The sequence below is a fragment of the Mobula hypostoma genome, chromosome 7 (assembly GCF_963921235.1).
Source record: "Mobula hypostoma chromosome 7, sMobHyp1.1, whole genome shotgun sequence".
Classification (NCBI taxonomy): Eukaryota; Metazoa; Chordata; class Chondrichthyes; order Myliobatiformes; family Myliobatidae; genus Mobula; species Mobula hypostoma.
The window spans coordinates 146,904,578-146,927,408 of NC_086103.1; the positions used below are offsets into that span (position 1 = coordinate 146,904,578).

General features: G+C 43.2%; 1 protein-coding gene and 1 long non-coding RNA gene across 4 annotated transcripts in view; one reads left to right on the forward strand and one right to left on the reverse strand.

The window, feature by feature from the left end:
• LOC134349627 (uncharacterized) overlaps positions 1 to 19,497 on the forward strand; it is a 93,127-nt gene extending 73,630 nt beyond the window's left edge. For 2 of the 3 annotated variants that reach the window (XR_010018727.1, XR_010018728.1), the window contains exon 4: positions 18,433 to 19,497. This is a non-coding gene — a long non-coding RNA (uncharacterized LOC134349627). Of the gene's footprint in view, positions 1 to 2,468; positions 2,554 to 18,432 lie in introns of all 3 variants that reach the window. The other variant, XR_010018729.1, reaches the window with a different exon arrangement.
• The window catches only part of usp12a (ubiquitin specific peptidase 12a), a 71,244-nt gene that overhangs the window by 47,980 nt on the left and 433 nt on the right, over positions 1 to 22,831 (reverse strand). The gene's annotated exons all lie outside the window — the stretch shown is intronic.

Genomic DNA, 22,831 nt, shown 5'->3' on the forward strand with positions numbered 1-22,831 from the left:
CAAAGCTGTGCTGAACATGTCCTTACCTTAGAACTACCTAGGCTTACCCATAGCCCACAATTTTTCTAAGCTCCATGTACCTATCCAGGAGTCTCTTAAAAGACCCTATTGTTTCCTCTTCCACCACCGCTGCCAGGAGTCCATTCCACGCATGAAAAACAAAAGTCTGGTTCGAGGGATGACTTTCAAATAGATCGTAGTAAGGTAGCTGCTCTGCTACTTACGAAACCCTGAGCCCGAATTAGGTTGTCTGTGAGTATTTTAGCACCGGGTTCCCCATGAACATTGGGTGTGCTAAACAGGCTTAGAGGCGGCGCCCATCTGTCAGCGCTCCAGGCTAGTAGCAATGGCACTTCTTGCCGGCCGCACGAGGGGGCCAGTTACCTGAGGCCAACCAGTGATCCCTGGCGCTAGGATATTACTGCATTTAGGTAGGATTCTGACTTAGAAGCATTCAGTCATAATCCTGCGGATGGTAGCTTCGCACCATTGGCTCCTCAGCAAATGTCCAAACCTGTGATTCCTCTCGTACTGAGCAGGATTACTGTTGCAACAACACATTATCAGTATGGTAAAACTAGACTGTCTCACGTCGGTCTAAACCTATTAATTGAGCCACAAGGTAATATAGAACTTCGGTATACCACAAGGAGGTGGGGCGGCAATTAGTTCTGGTTGCCTCATTATAGGAAAACAGTGGATGCTTTAAAGGGGGTGCAGAGGAGATTTACCAGGATGCTGCCTGGATTAGAGATAATGTCTTGAGCGGAAAGATTGAGTGAGCTAGGGCTTTTCTCTTTTGGGTGAAAGAGGATGAGAGGTAACTTGATAGAGGTGTACAAGGTAAGAAGCATTGATAGAGTAGACAGCCAATGCCTTTCACCCGCTTCTCCCCCTCTCCCCTCCCCCCATGTAGCAATGGCTGATACGAGAGGGAATAATTTTAAGGTGATTTCAGGAAAGTTTATGGGGGAGGGAGAGGTAAATTTGTTTTGATAAGAAGGCAGTGGTAAGTGCATGGAATGAATGCACTCCTGATGGCGGTGGTGGACGCAGATACATTAGGGACATTTAAGAGACTTAAATCAGCACAGGGGTGAAAAAAATGGAGGGCTACATGGAAGGGAAGAATTAGATTAAACAAAGTTAAAAGGTTGGCACAACAACACGGGCCAAAGGGCTTGTCTATGTTCCAATGTGATTTTGGATAGCATTAGTGTGAATATTCAATTAATAAAAATCATAGTGTACATAGAACAATGTGATATGGGTAGCTATATGGGTGATATGTCTCTGACTTAAAGGAGAAACCAGCTTAGGGTAATTTCTCAGTAACCAAACCTTGACAAACTAGACTTCCAATATCCAGTTGATCCTCCTTTATTAGTTCAGAAATTTGCTGGCCACATAGGTAGGTTCCTCAAACAAGAGAAAATCTGCAGATGCTGGAAATCCGAACCACACACACAAAATGCTGGAGGAACTCAGCAGGCCAGGAAGCATCTATGGATGAGTACAGTCGAAATTTCAGGCCAAAACCCCTTCGGCAGGACTAGATAAAAAAAAAGCTGAGGAGTAGATTCGAAAGGTGGGGGGGGGGCAAGAGAGAGAAACGGCAGGCAATAGGTGAAGGCCATGGAAGAAAGAAGGTGGGGAGGGAGGAACACCAGAGGAAGGCGATGGGCGGACAAGGAAATAACATCAGAGGGGAATAGGGGATCCCACCACCAAACACATCTTTCCTTGCCCCCCCCCCCCACTTTCTGCTTTCCACAGGGATCGTTCCTTATGCGTCTCCCTTGACCATTCGTCCTTCCTCACTGATCTCCCCCCTGGCACTAACCCTTGCAAACCGAACAAGTACTTCATCTGCCCCTACCCCTCCTCCCTCACTATCACTCAGGGTCCCAAACAGTCCTTCCAAGTGAGACGACACTTCACCTGTGAGTCTGATGGGGTCATATACTGCGTTCCTGGTGTAGCCTCTTGTATATCAGTGATACCCGACATAGATTGGGAGACTGCTTCACCGAGCATCTACACTCCATCTGCCAGAACAAGCGGAATCTCCCAGTGGCTACCCATTTTAATTCCACTTCCCATTTCGATATGTCCATCCATGGCCTCCTCCACTGTTGTGATGAGGCCACACTTAGGTTGGAGGACAACACCTTGTATTCCATTTGAGTACCCTCCAACCTGATGGCATGAACTTTTGATTTCTCAAACTTCCAGTAATGCCCCCCACCCTCCCCTTCCTTCACCATTTCCCATCCCCTTGTTAAGTAACTGCCCACCCATCGCCTCCGTCTGGTGCTCCTCCTCCTTTCTTCCATGGCCTTCACTTATCACCTGGCGTTTCTCTCTCCCCTCCCCCCACCTTTCAAAACTACTCCTCAACATTATTTTCCTCCAGTCCTGCTGAAGGGTTTCGGCCCGAAACATCACCTGTACTTTTTTCCCCATAGATACTGCCTGGCCTGCTGAGTTCCTCCAGCATTTTTGTGTGTTGCTTTGGAATCGAGCATCTGCAAATATTCTCATGTTTGTGATGTAGGTATGTTTCTATTTTCTTTCTTCTATTAATATAGACTAATTCTTCTATTAGTACACACTAATAAAGTTTCAGATACATTGAAAACCTTGTTCATTAGTAATGATTTTTAAATTTTGTTTTCCTATTGTTTCTCTGTTCTTCCCCACTTGGTTTTCCTTTGTTCTGTTCTCTATAAGGGATATTGCCTCACTTCCCAAATAATATCCTATTTTCAACCTTTTCTTTAAATGTGACTTCCAAGCCACTCAGAGGATGTGATTACGTTTCTCCCATCCGCATGAAAGCCAGGTCACCACATGTTGAATTAAACCCTGTTAATCCTTTCCATTTGACTGTCTACTTCAATTATCTAGATCAGATCTTTTGATATTTCGTGTGGACAGTTAAACCAACTAAGATGAGGAAATTAAGTCACCTTGGAACTGCATCGGACAAGATCAACAGGCAGCAATTTCTAAAGGGTACATTACCTGCTGGAGCTTTACTACAACACAGTTTAATGGTCACTCTTACAGGCACCAGCCCTTTTTGAATTATAGTTATCTCTATCTCAAAGAAAACCAAGTACAAAAACTGTTTGGCCTTGCTTGTAAGATGCAGGAAAATGGTGTTCTACTTAATCATCCAGACCTCTTGTCTGCACTGCAATGATTCTATCTTAGTCTTTCTTTGTTCTATTCAAATGGTAAATAACCTAGCTTCTTTTATTGGAAATAAACACCTTATGAAACTTAGATTAAAATTCAAAATCTTGCCAATCAGGTCGCTACTCTAGGGGGAATTATTGAACAGAAATCAGGCTGTTTTCCACATTTTTAAGGAAAAGAATTATGCTTGCTCTCTCTTACACACAGTGTAGGCATCAACAAAAGAAGATTGTTACCTGCCTACTGGACTGACACACAGATTGGGAAAAATCACATCATCTGGACATATGCCTACATATTCTCAAAAGTCAAACAATGTAATGGTCAATTTTATATCAACATTTATGTTGATAAATCAAAGGAATTTAGCAAGAATCAGAACTAAGCCATGAAAAGATGAACCGCCAAACCCATATCAGGTTTCATTTTGAAAAGCCTGAAACACTTTCTCAGTCAAAGTGAAACAAAAGGGCATGGGCACATCATATGAATAGGCAAAGAGATCCCAGAAGACAATATAAAATACTGGAAGCACTCAGCAGAGTAGGTGAAGAAGTAGAGAACAATAAAAGAGAAAAAGAGAGAAATCAAAGGGAATGCTTGCAATAATTTGCAGAACAAAGTTGCCAGGGCAACAATTACTTTAAAAACCGGGAAGAGTCAAGGCCAGAACTGGAAAATTGAGAAAATAAGCACGGCCTGAAAGGAACAGAAGGATTGGAATGTCTGTGCTAGGGTGAAAATCAACAACTACTTTACAAACGAGATGGTGACAAAAGAACAAAAGATACAAACTGAAACAGAAAAAGGCACAGTCTCTTCTGTGGACCAACAGAAATGCGGTTACTTGAAACTGTTAAGTCTGAAAGCTTGAATTTACATAGATGTACAAGTTGTGCCTTAACATGCAGCATTATTAAATTTTAAAAGAAAGGACAATTTACAGCAGCAAAGCTGATGATCGGGTTTTAACTTACAGCAATACAATAATATTTCAATCAAAATGTTCTGTTTGCTGATCTCTGAAGAGCATTTCACAAATATTCTCTGGTAAAAGTCTTTCAGAATTCCATGAGATAAAATATTTTCGGCAAAAAAGTTACTTAAAATAAGAATTTCCTTGCATGAAAGATCAGTACAAATGTTAATTTACCCCGGCGCAGCCATGAGGAAGAGAGAAAAGCAATTTGATTATGTATTTAACTTGAAGCTGAAAGACAATAGTACAATAAATATAATGCTTGAGCAACACTGACAGATTATACAGCTGCAAGTACATCAGAAGGCACCCGTTAACTTAGCTTACTGGCGTATGGCACCATCAGCTTAGAACACAGAACAGTACAGTATGGGCCCTTCGGCCCACCGTGTCGTGCTAACCAACATTAACCTACTTCACGCAACACACATCAAAGTTGCTGGTGAACGCAGCAGGCCAGGCAGCATCTCTAGGAAGAGGTACAGTCAACGTTTCAGGCCAAGACCCTTCGTCAGGACTAACTGAAGGAAGAGTGAGTAAGGGATTTGAAAGTTGGAGGGGGAGGGGAGATACAAAATGATAGGAGAAAACAGGAGGGGAAGGGATGGAGCCAAGAGCTGGACAGGTGATTGGCAAAGGGGATACGAGAGGATCATGGGACAGGCGGTCCAGGGAGAAAGACAAGGGGGGGGGAAGGGGTATAGCCAGAGGGACAGAGGGAGAAAAAGGAGAGTGAGAGAAAGAATGTGTGCATAAAAATAAGTAACAGATGGGGTACGAGGGGGAGGTGGGGCATTAGCGGAAGTTAGAGAAGTCGATGTTCATGCCATCAGGTTGGAGGCTAACCAGACGGAATATAAGGTGTTGTTCCTCCAACCTGAGTGTGGCTTCATCTTTACAGTAGAGGAGGCCGTGGATAGACATGACAGAATGGGAATGGGACGTGGAATTAAAATGCGTGGCCACTGGGAGATCCTGCCCTCTCTGGCGGACAGAGCATAGGTGTACAGCAAAGCGGTCTCCCAGTCTGCATCGGGTCTCACCAACACACAGAAGGCCCTATTGGGAGCACCGGATGCAGTATACCACCCCAGCCGACTCACAGGTGAAGTGTCGCCTCACCTGGAAGGACTGTTTGGGGCCCTGAATGGTGATAAGGGAGGAAGTGTAAGGGCATGTATAGCACTTGTTACGCTTACAAGGATAAGTGCCAGGAGAGAGATCAGTGGGGAGGGATGGGGGGGACGAATGGACAAGGGAGTCGCGTAAGATGTGCTTAGTGGTGGGATCTCATTGGAGGTGGCGGAAGTTACGGAGAATAATATGTTGGACCCGGAGGCCGGTGGGGTGGTAGGTGAGGACAAGGGGAACCCTATTCCTAGTGGGGTGGCGGGAGGATGGAGTGAGAGCAGATGTGCATGAAATGGGGGAGATGCGTTTGAGAGCAGAGTTGATAGTGGAGGAAGGGAAGCCCCTTTCTTTAAAAAAGGAGGACATCTCCCTCGTCCTGGAATGAAAAGCCTCATCCTGGGAGACTGGGAGACCGCTTTGCTGAACACCTACACTCTGTCCGCCAGAGAGGGCAGGATCTCCCAGTGGCCACGCATTTTAATTCCACGTCCCATTCCCATTCTGACATGTCTATCCACAGCCTCCTCTACTGTAAAGATGAAGCCACACTCAGGTTGGAGGAACAACACCTTATATTCCGTCTGGGTAGCCTCCAACCTGATGGCATGAACATCGACTTCTCTAACTTCCGCTAATGCCCCACCTCCCCCTCGTACCCCATCTGTTATTTATTTTTATACACACATTCTTTCTCTCACTCTCCTTTTTCTCCCTCTGTCCCTCTGACTATACCCCTTGCCCATCCTCTGGTTCCCCCCCCTTGTCTTTCTCCCCGGACCCCCTGTTCCATGATCCTCTCGTATCCCCTTTGCCAATCACCTGTCCAGCTCTTGGCTCCATCGCTCCCCCTCCTGTCTTCTCCTATCATTTTGGATCTCCCCCTCCCCCTCCCACTTTCAAATCTCTTACTAACTCTTCCTTCAGTTAGTCCTGATGAAGGGTCTCGGCCTGAAACGTCGACTGTACCTCTTCCTAGAGATGCTGCCTGGCGTGCTGCGTTCACCAGCAACTTTGATGTGTGTTGCTTGAATTTCTAGCATCTGCAGAATTCCTGTTGTTTGCGTTAACCTACTTCACAATCAGTCTCTTTCCTCCTACGCAGCATATGACCCTCTATTTTCCTTAAATATCCATGTGCCTATCTAAGAATCTTTTAAATGTCCCTATTGTATCAGCCTCTACCACCATCCTGGGCTGTGCGTTCCAGGAACACACCACACTTTTGCATTTTACCTTCTACATCTCACCTAAACTTTCCTCCATTCACTTTAAATAGATGCCCTCTGGTATTGACCATTGCTGCACTGGAAAAAAGGTACTGGCTGTCCACTCTCTTATAAACCTCTATCAAATAACCTTCCATCCACTGTTGTTCCAAAAAGAAAAATCCTACCTCACCCAACATTTCCTTTAAAAACTTTCTCTAATCCAGGCAATATTCTGGTAAATCTCTTCTGCACCCCTCTTTAAACTTCCATATCTTTTCTATAATGTAACGACTAGGGCCGAACACAATCCTCTTAGTTCAAAGTAAATTTATTATCGAAGTACATTTATGTCATCATATACAACGCTGAGATTCATTTCCTTGTGGACAGACTTGATAAATCCATAATAACCACAACAGAATCAATGAAAGACTGCATAAACGTGGGCATTCAACCAGTGTGCAAAAGACAAACTATACAAATACAGTAAGATAGATATAATAATAAATAAGCAAGAAATTTCGAGAACGTAAGATGAAGAGTCCTTGAAGTTAGTCCATAGGTTATGGAAATATTTCAATGATGAAATGAAGTTGAGTGAAGTTATCCCCTTTAGTTCAAGAGCCTGATGGCTGAGGAGTATTAACTATTCCTGAACCTGGTAGTAAGAGTCCTGAGGCTCCTGGAGCTTCTTCCTGATGGCAACAACAAGAACAGAGCATGTCCTGGGTAGTGAGGGACCCTGATGATGGATGCTGCTTTCCTGTGACAACGTTTCATGTGGATGGGCTCAATGGTGGGGAGGGCTTCACCAGTGAGATGGACTGGGCCGTATCTGCTACTTTTTGTAGGATTTTCCGTTCAGGGCATTGGTGTTTCCATACCAGGCCATGATGCAGCCATTCAAAATACTCTCCAGCACACACCGATAGAAGTGTCAAAGTTTTAGATGTCATCCCAAATATACATAAACTCTTAAGGAAGTAGAGGCACCAGATTCTCAATCTCCCTCCTATATGCTGATTCATCCTATGACAGTGGTGTCATCAACAAACTTGAATATGGCATTGGAGCTGTGCTTAGCCACACAGCCACAAGTATAAATTGAGTAGAGCAGGGGACAAAGCACACCTGTGCTGAGGGAGAACGTGGAGATGTTGTCAATTCAAACTGACTGGAGTCTGCAAGCATGGAAATCAAGGATCCAATTACACAAGGAGGTACTGAGTCCAAGGTTTTGAAGTTTATTGATTAGTTTTGAGGGGATGATGAGCTATCATCAATGAAGAGCATCCTGATATTTGCATCTCTGAGACCATAAGACTAATAAATATGGAGCAGAATGCAGCCATTTGGCCCATTGAGCCTGCTCCGCCATTTCATCCTGGCTGATCTATTTTCCTTTCACCCCAATCTCCAACCTTTTCCCGTAACCCTTCATGCCCTGACTAATCAAGAATTTATTAACTTCTGCCTTAAATATACCCAATGACAGAGCCTCCACAGCCGCCTATGGCAACAAATTCCACATATTCACCATTTTCTGGCTAAACAAATTCCTCAACTCTGCTCGAAATGGGCATCCCTCTATTCTGAGGCTCTCCCCTCTGGTCCCAAGGTGTAGGAGTTTGTGATGGTTCCTCCATGATTTTACAATCAATGTGAGCAAAGGAGACACTGAGCTCATCTGGAAGCAAAGCTCTGTTATTGTATACAGCTTGTTTTAACCTTATAAGGTAACAGTATTCAAGCACTGCCACGATTATCGAGCATCCTTTATTGATTCAAGTTTAGTCCAGAATTGCTACTTCGCCCATGAGATGGCTTTCCGGAGGTCATACCTGGACCTTTCTTGGCCACACCAGACTTGAATGCCTCTGATCTGGCCCTCAGCAGATTGTGGATCTCATGGTTCATCCAGGGCTTTCAGTTGGGGAAGAATGAATGACTTTGTGGGGACACACTCGTCTACAACTGTTTTAATAAAGTCTGTGACAAACATGGCGTACTCTTTCAGATCCACAGATGAGTCCTTGAACATGGCTCAGCCCACCGACTTGAAGCAATTTCATAGCTGCTCCTGTCTCCTGCGACCACCTCCTTGTCCTAATCTCTGGAGCTTTGCTCTTTAGTCTCTGCCTGAATGCACCTAGGAGACGGACAGCCAAGTGATCTGATTTACTGAACTACTGTCTGGGCATGGAATGATAGATATAACAGTGGTCTAGTGAGTTGGGACCTCCTGTGCTACTGATTACAGACTGATGGTAATTGGGAAGGGCTTTCTTCAAACAAGCCAGGTTGAAGTCCCCGAATACAATTTGAAATGCATTGTGATGGACTGTTTCTTGTTTGGAGATATCATGCAGCATCTCTGACAGGAAAATTTTTAATTGGGGAAGGGCAAATTATGAGGCTATAAGGCTAGAACTTGAGGGTGTTAATTGGGATGATGTTTTTGCAGGAAAATGTACTATGGACATGTGGTCGATGTTTAGAGATCTCTTGCAGGATGTTAGGGATAAATTTGTCCCAGTGAGGAAGATAAAGAATGGTAGGGTGAAGGAACCATGGGTGACGTGAGGTGGAAAATCTAGTCAGGTGGAAGAAGGCAGCATACATGAGGTTTAGGAAGCAAGGATCAGATGGGTCTATTGAGGAATATAGGGAAGCAAGAAAGGAGCTTAAGAAGGGGCTGAGAAGAGCAAGAAGGGGGCATGAGAAGGCCTTGGTGAGTAGGGTAAAGGAAAACCCCAAGGCATTCTTCAATTATGTGAAGAACAAAAGGATGACAGGAGTGAAGGTAGGACAGATTAGAGATAAAGGTGGGAAGATGTACCTGGAGGCTGTGGAAGTGAGCGAGGTCCTCAATGAATACTTCTCTACAGTATTCACCAATGAGAGGGAACTTGATAATGATGAGGACAATATGAGTGAGGTTGATGTTCTGGAGCATGTTGATATTAAGGGAGAGGAGGTGTTGGAGTTGTTAAAATACATTAGGACGGATAAGTCCCCGGAGCCTGACAGAATATTCCCCAGGCTGCTCCACGAGGCGAGGGAAGAGATTGCTGAGCCTCTGGCTAGGATCTTTATGTCCTCGTTGTCTACGGGAATGGTACCGGAGGATTGGAGGGAGGCAAATGTTGTCCCCTTGTTCAAAAAAGGTAGTAGGGATAGTCAGGGTAATTATAGACCAGTGAGCCTTACGTCTGTGGTGGGAAAGTTGTTGGAAAAGATTCGTAGAGACAGGATCTCTGGGCATTTAGAGAATCATGGTCTGATCAGGGACAGTCAGCATGGCTTTGTGAAGGGCAGATCGTGTCTAACAAGCCTGATAGAGTTCTTTGAGGAGATAACCAGGCATATAGACGAGGGTAGTGCAGTGGATGTGATCTATATGGATTTTAGTAAGGCATTTGACAAGGTTCCACACGGTAGGCTTATTCAGAAAGTCAGAAGGCATGGGATCCAGGGAAGTTTGGCCAGGTGGATTCAGAATTGGCTTGCCTGCAGAAGGCAGAGGGTCATGGTGGAGGGAGTACATTCAGATTGGAGGATTGTGACTAGCGGTGTCCCACAAGGATCTGTTCTGGGACCTCTACTTTTCGTGATTTTTATTAACGACCTGGATGTGAGGGTAGAAGGGTGGGTTGGCAAGTTTGCAGACGACACATAGGTTGGTTGTGTTGTAGATAATGTAGGGGATTGTCAAAGATTGCAGAGACATTGATGGGATGCAGAAGTGGGCTGAGAAGTGGCAGATGGAGTTCAACCCTGAGAAGTGTGAAGTGGTACTTTTTGGAAGGACAAACTCCAAGGCAGAGTACAAAGTAAATGGCAGGATACTTGGTAGTGGGGAGGAGCAGAAGGATCTGGGGGTACATGTCCACAGATCCCTGAAAGTTGCCTCACAGGTGGATAGGGTAGTTAAGAAAGCTTATGGGGTGTTAGCTTTCATAAGTCGAGGGATAGAGTTTAAGAGTGGCGATGTAATGATGCAGCTCTATAAAACTCTGGTTAGGCCACACTTGTGGAGTACTGTGTCCAGTTCTGGTCGCCTCACTATAGGAAGGATATGGAAGCATTGGAAAGGGTACAGAGGAGATTTACCAGGATGCTGCCTGGTTTAGAGAGTATACATTATGATCAGAGATTAAGGGAGCTAGGGGCTTTACTCTTTGGAGAGAAGGAGGATGAGGTGTACATGATAGAGGTGTACAAGATAATAAGAGGAATAGATAGAGTGGATAGCCAGCACCTCTTACCCAGGGCACCACTGCTCAATACAAGAGGACATGGCTTTAAGGTAAGGGGTGGGAAGTTCAAGGGGGATATGAGAGGAAGGTTTTTCACTCAGAGAGTGGTTGGTGCGTGGAATGCACTGCCTGAGTCAGTGGTGGAGGCAGATACACTAGTGAAATTTAAGAGACTACTAGACAGGTATATGGAGGAATTTAAGGTGGGGGGTTATATGGGAGGCAGGATTTGAGGGTCGGCACAACATTGTGGGCCTAAGGGCCTGTACTGTGCTGTACTATTCTATGTTCTATCTCAAGTGATTGATTATAGTTGGCTACTGGTGGTATGTAAATTGTGCACAGGATTATGGAGGAGAACTCAGGGTAAATAGAAAGGACGGGCATTTGACCATGAGGTGATCAAAGTTGGGGAAGCACGAGTTCGACAATCTGCACATCGGAGCACCACCAAGACTTTATCATGAAACACAAACCTCGCTTTTTCCGAATCAACAGTTCAACAGTTCTGTAAACTGAGAAGCCTTCCAGTTTGATTCCTGTATCTGGCATGCTGGGAGAAAGCCACATCTCACTCAGGCATAGCTTTCACTCAGACCATAGCTACACTCGCTCAACAATCCTTCATTTCCCTCCAATACAGCAACTTTGCCTTCAGGTCCTCAATTTTATTCTCCAGTGACTGCACATTTCTAACAAGATGCTGGGTAGAGGGGGCCTCTTCCCTCTATGTTTCAGCCTGGCCTGGAGCTCCCCCCCCACCCCACCCTTCCTGCCTTGCTTCTGGCCATGACAATGAGCTTTTGTGTGCTTAAAGGTACTGTACTTGCTTGGTCTGCCAAGTCCTTCAGATGACCATGAAATCAGTCGATCATTAAGTTGATTTTAAAATACATTGCTTAGAGGAAAATTACATGCTGCAGATTTCAGTGAGAGCAATTCAAAAGAGATATATTTAAAAGTATTGTACACAACCCTCAGAACATCCCCGTAGTTCACTGGCACCATTTTGATCATAATTGTGGTCCAACCAGAGTTTTGTAGACTGAAATATTACCTTGAGGCTCCTGAGCTCAATCCCCTGTCTAATGAAAGGCAGCACACCATACACCTTAAGCTTCCTATCAACCTGCACAGCAGCTTTCAGGGATTTATGGACTTGGACCCGAAAATCCCCATTCCTCCACACTACTATAGGTCAGCATTTAATACCATCGTTCCCACAATCCTGATTGAGAAGTTGCAGAGCTTGAGCCTCTGTACCTCCCTCTGCAAATGGATCCTCGACTTCCTAACCGGAAGACCACAATCTGTGAGGATTAGTGATAACATATCCTCTTCGCTGACGATTAACACTGGCGCACCTCAGGGGTGTGTGCTTAGCCCACTACTCTACCCTCTGTATACACATGACTATGTGGCTAGGCATAACTCAAATACCATCTATAAATTTGCTGATGATACAACCATTGTTGGTAGAATCTCAGGTGGTGACCAGAGGGCGTACAGGAGTGAGATATGTCAACTAGTGGAATGGTGTCGCAGCAACAACCTGGCACTCAACGTCAGTAAGACGAAAGAGCTAATTGTGGACTTCAGCAAGGGTAAGACGAAGAAACAAATACCAATCCTCAGAGGAATCAGAAATGGAGAGAGTGAGCAATTTCAAGGTCCTGGGTGTCAAGGTCTCTGAGGATCTAACCTGGTCCCAACATATCGATGTGGTTATAAAGAAGGCAAGACAGCTGTTATACTTCATTTGGATTTTGAAGAGATTTGGCATGTCAACAAATACACTCAAGAACTTCTATAGTTGCACCGTGGAGAGCATTCTGACAGGCTGCATCACTGTCTGTTATGGAGGGGCTACTGCACAGGACAGAAAGAAGCTGCAGAAGGCTGTAAATCTAGTCAGTTCCATCTTGGGTACTAGCCTACAAAGTACCCAGGACATCTTCAGGGAGTGGTGTCTCAGAAAGGCAGCATCCATTATTACGGACCTCCAGCAACCAGGGCATGCCCTTTTCTCACTGTTACCATCAGATAGGAGGTACAGAAGCCCGAAGGCACACACTCAGCATTTCAGGAACAGCTTCTTCCCCTCTGCCATCCGATTCCTAAATGGACATTCAATCTTCCAACACTACCTCACTTTCTTTTTAACATATACAGCATTTCAGTTTTAGCACTTTTTAAAAACCTCTTCAATACATGTATACCATAATTGATTTACTTATTTATTATTTTTTTCTCTCTCTCTCTGCTAGATTATTTATTGCATTGAACTGCTGCCACTAAGTTAACAAATTTCACGTCACATGCTGGTGGTAATAAATCTGATTCTGATACTAAAAATCCTGCCTTCAAGTTTGATCTTCTGGATTAAAACTCCAGCTGTCTCTTCTCCATCTAACTCTGCATCCAGCCAATATCTGCATGTAACTTACAACTTTCTGCACTGTCCACAACACTTCCAACTTTCTTGTTTTCTGCAAACTTATTAACCAACCCCTCCACTTACTCATCCAAGCCATTATAAAAATCACAAAGAGCAAGGGTCACAGATCAGATCCTTGTGGAACACCTCTAGGCAGAATATGCTCCATCTATTACCTCCCTCTGCCTTCTGTGGGCAAACCAATTCCAATTCCACACATCCAAGTTTCCATGGATCTCATCCTTCATAAGATTGCCTTAGCAGGAAAATATTTCCACCCTTGCTCAAAAGAAATACAAATTCCTTATTTCTATTAAATATTGTAATCATATTAATAAGATATTAAGATAACTGAAATGTTTTTAAAACTCTTATTTAAACCCCGTTTATAAAGAATTTTGTTTCACCGGTTCAGACTTCACTGATTTAATCTACTTTATTAAGACTGAACTGACATGAACAAGAATATTCTGAATTTTTGCAAAGTCTCAAGTAACCAGCAAATAACAGTACTGGAACAGTTGGAATGCTATCAATATTTCCCTTTCATTAGTGGAAAAGTGGTGACATGCTCTAAAATACCAGACTAGTATCTCAGAGACCTAGATGAACAATTAACAAGGGATTTATCTTTTATTCTGACTATGGAATTTAAACTCAGTTAAAACTCGAACTTAAAAAAAAGCAATGATGATCACTAAATTAGACTGTCATAAAAAAATATCTGGTTGACTGAAGTTCTTTCAGAAAGAAAATCTGTCATCCTTACTTGGCCTATATGCGACTTCAGATCTATAAGTTATGTGATTGACTGAAATGCAAACTACTCAAATGTAGTAAAAGTACAAAAGCCGAATTGGAAGAATAAATCTGTAATGATCGCCAACATCAGTTTAAATTAACAAATTCAGACACAGTCACTTCCAGCCCAGCAAAAGTTACTATCATAAACATTTGAATGTCATGTCTAGATTTGCCCAATGGATTAGTCAAGGAATAGAAAATACTGTTGACAATCAGCAAGTCAGACAGAAGCAATTTGAGCTTTCATGACTTCACTGATCTCATGAGGAGGGAGGAGAAGATGGCGGCGCAACACAGCACACGCGGCCGTTCCAAATTGATATCGATATGTGTTAACTAGGGGGCTGTGCACAATCCTGATTTGATGGAGACAGCCATGAAAAGCACGAAGGAACACCTGGAGAAACTTCTGAAATACCCGCTTCGCTGCTGCTGTGCGATTGAGAATCTCCGGAGGGGAAGGCTCCAAATCCTCAGTTTTGCCTACTGCCTGTTGCCGGGGCCGGGGTCGAAGTGCTCGGCGTCGGAGAGCTGGTCGGAGGCTGGGAGTTTTCGGATGGACTCGGAGTCAGACTATGGTCGGATGCTTCCAGGATGCAAGTTTGCAGCGCTGGAGGTTCACCATCTGCGTAAGATGATGGGACTTTCGAGAGACTTTGAGACTTTTACCGTGCCCATGGTCTGTTCTTATCAAATTACAGTATTCCTTAACACTGTTGTAACTATATGTTATAATTATGTGGTTTTTGTCAGTTTTAAGTCGGTTTGTCATGTGTTTCTGTGATATCATTCTGGAAAAACATTATCATTTCTTAATGCATGCATTACTAAATGACAATAAAAGAGGACTGCGTGTCCTCATAATCTAATCTAATCTCAGTACTAACTCTGTTTCTCTGTCTACAGATGCTACCTCCAACATTTTCCATTTTGTTTCAGGATTTCCAGCATCTGCTGTCTTTTCCTGCTCTAGCTTAAACTTTATACATGTCCTATCCCACTGCCAGAAGAGAAGACAACACTCCATAGGTGGGATAGACTTGCCTTGGGAATTCTCAGTATTTACTTCAAACTGCATGAGGTTTTATAGCATGAGGCCACCCATTATTCTTCTTCAACTGAAACACTAGTGCTCCTGGAAAAACCATAATCAAACAACATCACCTAAAATGGATTGGTAGTATCACCAATGACAGAGCTTACTGAGCCCTAGTTCAAATTTAATTATCATTCATGCATGAATACCACCAAATGAAACAGCTTTACTCCAGGTCCAGGGTGCAATACACATTTCCAAATGTCATACACTGCACAAGGCACATACAATCACAAAAAATATATATAGTCCTTGTCCCTGAGTCCATGAATGTTGCAGCAGTCTGTAGTAGAACATAATACATCTTATCTTCTGCCAAGTGAACACTGGAAGGCAGCACCAATTCCAGCATGTATGCTGTGCCACACTGCCTCAGTCACTCTGGTGGAGTGCACCGACTCTGGTGGAGTGCACCGACTCTGGTGCCTCTCTCGGGCAGCTGCAAACAGGCAACACCCAGGCCTGAGGCCTAGTCCTCACTACGTCTGAGGCTACGCAGCACCCCCCCCCCCCCACCACGCCAATAAACTGGTGAATCACACTTGCAGCATTCCACATTAACATGTCTTGCGATTACAAATGACTGAGACGATCACTCACTGTTCAACTGCATACCTCCTTCACTCACCCCCTCCAATGCCTCTCATGCAGGCAGCGGTATGATCTGCACCATCCAGCTTCCACAGGTTTATAGTGAGGACAGAGAGGTTTAGAAATCTTTTCAATGTAGAGGGTGATGAATATTTGGACTAAGCTGCTGGAGGAGGAAGTGGAGACAGGGATGATTACAATATTTAAAAGGCATTTTGGACGGGTACTTAAATGGGAAAGGAGTTTAGGATTACAAGATCAATGCGGGAAGTCAGAATTAGTGTAGAAAGAGATCAGAGTTGGCATGATAAGGTGAGCAAGGACCAGTGTCTGTAATGTACTTCTCTATGATTCCATCAACTTGACTTCCTCCTAAACCCAACTGTGAAGCCATATCAGCACTGATAAAAGTGATCATTGTGCCACCTTTATGGAGATAAAATGCTGTCTTCATACCAAGAGCAGTTCTGTTCTGTGGCAGAACAGAACAGGCAGTCCAAATTTAGGCATCCAATGATTAAAAATAAATACATCACAACATACTACATCCTAGTGTATCTGTTATCCCACCATTACAATCAGCAGACTTGATCGGCCAAATGGCCAAATCCTACTCCCATGTTTTATGGTGCAAGAGGATCAATCTGGTTCAACATGTATGGAATGGCACATCAGCAGTAACAGCAAGATACTGTAACGTGTCCCTCTGATGAAGCTGCAGGCACAAGACTATGTGCAGGCTAAACAGTATGCAAATCAGCAATTGCAATCTCACAACCAAAGCTTGCAGTGTTGTTACGCCGAGTCAAGAGAGGTGGTGGACAACCACCGAACTAACAGGAGGAAGCAGCTCCAAGCACATTGCAACCTCAGCGATGATGGGGTGCAGTATGTGACTGTGAAGGTGAAACTAAATCATTCATAGCTATGTTCAGAAGTATCAAGAAGATTTTTTCACTCAGCCTCGCTGGAGCTCCCCACTAACACATAAGCTCATCCTCAAACAAGGTGATTCAGTGTGACATCACGCATAACTGAGAGACCCGGATATAACAAAAATAAACTAAAATATAGAACCACAAAATAAATTGGCTAAAATACTGAAGGCATGCTGCAGAAGCAGCTGTGCCTCAAACCAAGCTGCTCCTGTACATTTACCAGGCTGACACAGGACAATCAAATCCTGCTAATGATCACCTAATCAGACTGTTCCACAATTATCAAAATAATGGCAGATGTTATTGACACTAGCTGCTCCACAATTACCTGCCCACCAATGTCCGGTTTTTGTTCAGTCAGGATCACCATTTCCAGACACTATCTCACCTTTGGTCCAAATAAGAAATGAATTCTAGATGTGAGATGAGAGCCACTGCCCTCAACATCAGGCTGTACCTAATAGAAAGAGGCATCTGGGAACCTTGGCAAAAGTGTAAGTAATCATTTTAATGGTTGTAATGACGCCATGGACAAAGATGGTCATGGCTGTCAGAGGTCAGTTATCCCAACCCTAGAACATCATTGCAGAAGTCACTGACAGAATCGCAAGTCCCAACATCTTCAGTCCCTAATCGATGACATTCCTTCCTTGAAAAGGTCTTAAATGGGGATGTTTGCACAATGGTTTACGTTCACAACTCCTCAGTAAATGAAGCTGCCTGTACCTGCATGCAGCTATATCTAGACAACATACAGGTATGGGTGATTACAGAAAAATTGTACGCATGCCACAGGAGTGCCAGATAAATCATCTCCAACACACAGTGTACCACCAAGGGGAGACTATTGACCAGAACCACAACTGGACCTGCCACAAAATTACACTAGAGATAGCTCAAAGGTTTGCATGACTCCCTTCCTGACACTCCAAAGCCCTTCTGCCATCTAATAGACGCAAGAAAGACTGTGATAGAATACTCTTCACTTGCACGGAAGAGTGCAACTCTAACACTCAGGAAGTTCAACACCACCCAGAATAAAGCAGCCAGATTGAGCGATATACCATACACCATCCTAAACATTTATTCTCTCCATCGTTGTTGCAGCACGGTTGAGATCTGTACCATCTACAAATTTACTGCTGTTACTCATCCAGGCTACGGCCCAAACCTGCAACCTCTGCAAAAGGCATTTGGGATCACTACCTGCAAAATGCAATCCATTCAAACCTAGAAATAAATAATAATGTCTTCATTGGTACTAGATGCAAGCCCATCAACACCCCACCAATAGCATTCTGGGAAAACCTCAATACGACAGCAGCATTTAAAGGTAGCTTATTGTCATCAGCACAAAGGCAATTAAGGATAGTAAGAACAATGGCCTTACCAGCAAAATGCACAATCCCAAAATACTGAATAAATAAATGAAAATCCCACATAGGTGCTCTATCAGTCACTCACAAAGATTTTTACTTACTACCTTAATGACAAAAAACCTTCCAAAATACCATATCAATGGAAGAGATACAGGGAGACAAATCCACATCTCCCAACACAATCTCCACCTGGTTCAAATTGCCCACCATCCTTCAACTCCCTTCAGTTCGCCTATCATCTGTTCCTCTTGCACACTCCCCCTCTCTTCTTTATAATGGCTATTAGTCCTGATGTAGGGCTTCAAACCAAAGTGTCAACAATTGCATTCCTTACAACAGATGCTGCTTAGTTTGCTGAGTTCCTTCAAAAACATTGTTTGTTACATTAGCTCTTTTTATTTTGCAGGTACCCGAGGGCTTGCAACACTAGGAAAGGTGCCATGAGGTTTTGGAGCATGAAGGTCTACGAGATGTATGAGTTGAGGCTATAAAATCTTGTAATATACACAAAAAATGATAAGAATTGTCATCTGTTTAGTAAATGGAAAAACCGTGCAAGGATTTAGCAGAAGGGAGGAAAGCCCAGAATACTGGGAGAGGGGGCTTAGTTGCAATTAGAGCATTTTGATAATATGGTGTCCAGAAACATTGGAATGGGAGAACTTCCACACTTGAGTATACATGAAAGACACTATGACATTACTAAGAAAAGCATATGACAACAGCTCGGCAGCACTCTCCAGCATCTGCAGATTTTCTCTTGTTTGTGACAACAGCTGGGTAAAGTTTTGGTGGCCAGTAAGGGAAGGTGGGAGGTGACCAAGACTATGAGCACTAAGAGCTGGCTAGTTTTCTCAAGTGTTATTGCAGAAATTACGTGGTGATACATGAAACAACTCAAACCTAGTTAAGAAATTTATGTTAAATATAACACCAGTTTCTCCAGATTAATACAAGTTTCCCCCACCATCCGAAGGTAGAGCGTTCCTATGAAATGGTTCGTAAGCCGAAATGTCATAAAGCGAAAAAGCGATTACCATTTACTTATATGGGAAAATTTTGTGAGCGTTCACAGACCCAAAAATAACCTACCAAATCATGCCAAATAACACATAAAAGCTAAAATAGCAGTAACATATAGTAAAAGCAGGAACGATATGATAAATACACAGCCTATATAAAGTAGAAATACTTTCCCACAATCATTACTGAACTGGTCTCCGGAGCAAACATCTCACGCAAGCGCCGTCGGCAGAAAATCTCACGCAAGCGCTGTTGGCAAAAACACGCGCAAGCGCTCTCCAGTAACCTTTAAGCTATGAAGCTGCCAAATCATACCAAAATAACACGTAAAAATACACAGCCGATATAAAGTAGAAATAATGTATGTACAGTGTAGTATCACTTATGGGAATCGGGACAGCACCGAGCACACTGATGTTGGTGCGTTAGACTGAGTCGTTGCAGTTTGGGTGGTGCAGTGGCCCCCCCACCCTCCAGGCCGCTGAGCGATACATTGCCGTGAAGAATGCAGGGGTCCAGCGGTAGCCAGGAAGTACACAGCACATCTTTAAGAAAAAAGCTGAAACAAACATGCTAATTAATTAGGTGCCGCCCATAATTGTCGGCAGCACCTAATTAATTAGCATGTTTATTTCGGCTTTTTTCTTAAAGATGTACTGTGTGACTCCCGGCTACCTTTGCATTCTTCGCGAATCGGTATCTGTCTGTGGCCTGGGGGTTGGGGTGGTGGGACGCTGGGGTGTCATCTGTTTCCATTACAGCAGGCAGCTCATCTTCTCCTATGACTGCCCACCTCGATGTCGAAGGTCGAGGTTCGTAGTTTGCTGTGGAAGGCTTGCTTGACTGCTGAGCCTCACGTATTTTTCTATCACACAGTTCTTTAATAAGGACTCAAACATTCTGCAAATATCCCCTAAACCAATGTACCCTTTCAAAATTAAAGTCGTACTTTATCATCACTCATTCGGTTTCGATTGTTATCCTTTCCTCTTCCAATTGCATCAGCTCTTCATCTGTCAGTTCTTGGTGATGGGATGCCAAAACCTCTTCAACATCATCTTCGTCAGCTTCCACAAGCCAAACTCACGTTGTCCTTACTTCGTTCACCACGATCAAAATGCTTAATTATGTCTAGTTTTACCATAAGGGTAACACCCTTTCAAGCTCTTTCAGGCTTTTCCGATACCATAGAACTCATCTTGCAAATGGCTGCTCACAGGCTCGTGTTTAAGCAATGCCGGTGAGAATCTGGGGGAGAGCGGCTGCTTGGGGTGCGCTGCCTTTTATCGCGCGCTGAATTTTTTTTCCGTAAAAGTGAAAACACCTTCTGAAAGCGAAAATAGGGTACTAATGTAGGTCTTTCATAACAGTAAGGTTTCGTAAAGCTAACGTTCGAAAAGCGGAGGATACTTGTACTGCTGAAAACTAAAAAATATTCACTGGACTACTGTACCCTTCAATTTTCTATAAATCTTCAGAAACATAGGCAAATAAAACTATTTAAATTTCTGACAGGTTTTTACAACACATTTTTAATTAGAATATTTAGTTCAGGAAACCTCAAACCACCAGTTGGTTACACCAACTAGGATACAACTCAGAGAAACACAGATGCAAAGTGGACATATATTTAACCCACAAATTGGGGAGAAAATAGATACTAAATGGCAATAAAAATTGAGAATCCATCAGCACCAGGCCTCCATCACATCTAAAAGTACCTTGAGGGCAAGTAAAACTGTCAACCAACAATCAGAGAAAAAAATAACACAGATGAAATTAATTTTGACAGTAAAAATTTTAAGTATGATAGAAATATCAGGAATTTGGAGAGATCCTATATATTAACTATAAACATTTTCAACAAGTCCTGTACTGAAGACAAAATATTGTGAATTCAAACATGCTTGGTACAGTGCTACTATGGAACTGCTGTATTTGAAAAGGTTATATTTTTAAACACTAAAGATTCTGCAAATGCGAGAAATCCACAGCAACACACCAAAATGCTGGAGGAACTCAGATCAGGCAGCAGCTATTGAAATGAATAAATTGTCAACGTTTCAGGCCGAGACACTTCAACAGTTCTGGAAAAGGGGAACGAAGCCAGAATAAGAAGGTGGAGGAGTACAAGCTAGAAGGTGATAGGTGAAGCCACAAACACGAGGAAATCTGCAGATGCTGGAAATTCAAGCAACACACACAAAAAATGCTGGTGAACGCCATGTCTCGGCCCGAAACGTCGACTGTACCTCTTCCTATAGATGCTGCTTGGCCTGCTGCGTTCACCAGCACTTTTTATGATAGGTGAAGCCAGGTGGGTGGGGGAAGGGAGATAAGTAACAAGCTGGAAGATGATTGGTGGAGAAGATGTAATCTGATAGCAGAGGAGAGTGGACCACAAGTGAAAGGAAAGGAGGGGCACCGGGGGAAGTGATAGGCAGGTGAGAAGAGATAAGAGGGGAGCCAGAGTGTGGAACTAAAGAGGGAAGGGGGGGGATTTTTAAAAATATTTTTTCAAAAATAATTAAAAAGAAAAAAATTTATTTCATATATTAAAGGACTAAACTAACCAATGAGTTGTTTTGTAGGATCATGCAGTAACCGAAGTAAGTTTAGTATTTATCCCACAACAATGCCCATTCTTCCAATCAATTTGAAACAATTTGAGCTCACCATGGAGAAAGTGACTGTTTTTTTAAAAATGGTTTGAAAGTCTATGACTATAAACCATATTATTCTGGTGCTTTAAAAGACAACGTTTGTGCTAAAATGCCTGATTTTCAATGCATTCCATGAGTATCTAGTTTAGTTTAAATTCCACATTTGAATGTGGTGCTGTTCTTAGCGGCATGTGCCAGTCCCCTATGATAACCAACTATAAATTGTTTCCATTTAAGAGAGAACAGAATCACATCTCAAAATATATGCTGATATTTAAAGTGGAAGTGAACAAAGAAACTGATTAGGAACTACTATGTCATGTGTGAAATCCTCAGGATGTGTCCTAAATCCTGAACAGCCAATTACTTGTCCTATCAATGACACAGTACATTAGTAAAATCGCTTATCAGATTATCTTCAAATGTACTTTGTCACGTGTACATAGCGCAGGGAACTTGCTGAACCTTTCACACCAACCAACTACTTTGGGGAGTAAAATTTAAGGTACCAAACCACGTGATATTCTATTTACGAAGTAAATTTAGACAATTTTTATTACAAAAATTGAAAGTGATAGCACTGATGTTGGAAAATTTTAAAAAGGTCCTGTTTGACTAAAACCACAAATTATACTGCAACTTATAAGCAAAATTGAGTTTAATTTATAAACCCCAAGACACAAATAAAACTGCTGGTATATGCTTTTTCTATTGCGAAAATGCAAACTAAATCAATTACAGATGGTTTCCAATTGAATTTGAGAACTTTCATGAACAATCCAAAATAAGGTTATCAGGAGGAGCTTGACAGGGTGGTTCCATTAGGAAAGTGCCAGTCTTGTTGTAGATTCAACCCTGCACTTTGGCAGACCCGGGGAAATACGTTTTGTACTTTCTAAACGTCCCCAAGCTTTATAAAACTGAATACAGAACAGCCAAGTTTCCAACACGAGGGTTGCAGCCAGACTATTGGCGGGTAAGGTCCACACACGACCCGCTAGGCTGCCCGTTCATTGCACCTGCCTCCCGGCCTTGGTTGAAACTCCTGCAGCGCCTGGCTCCGGGAAGGCCAGGTGGAACACGGGGAGAGACTGCGGGACTGAGGAACCGGGCTGCAAG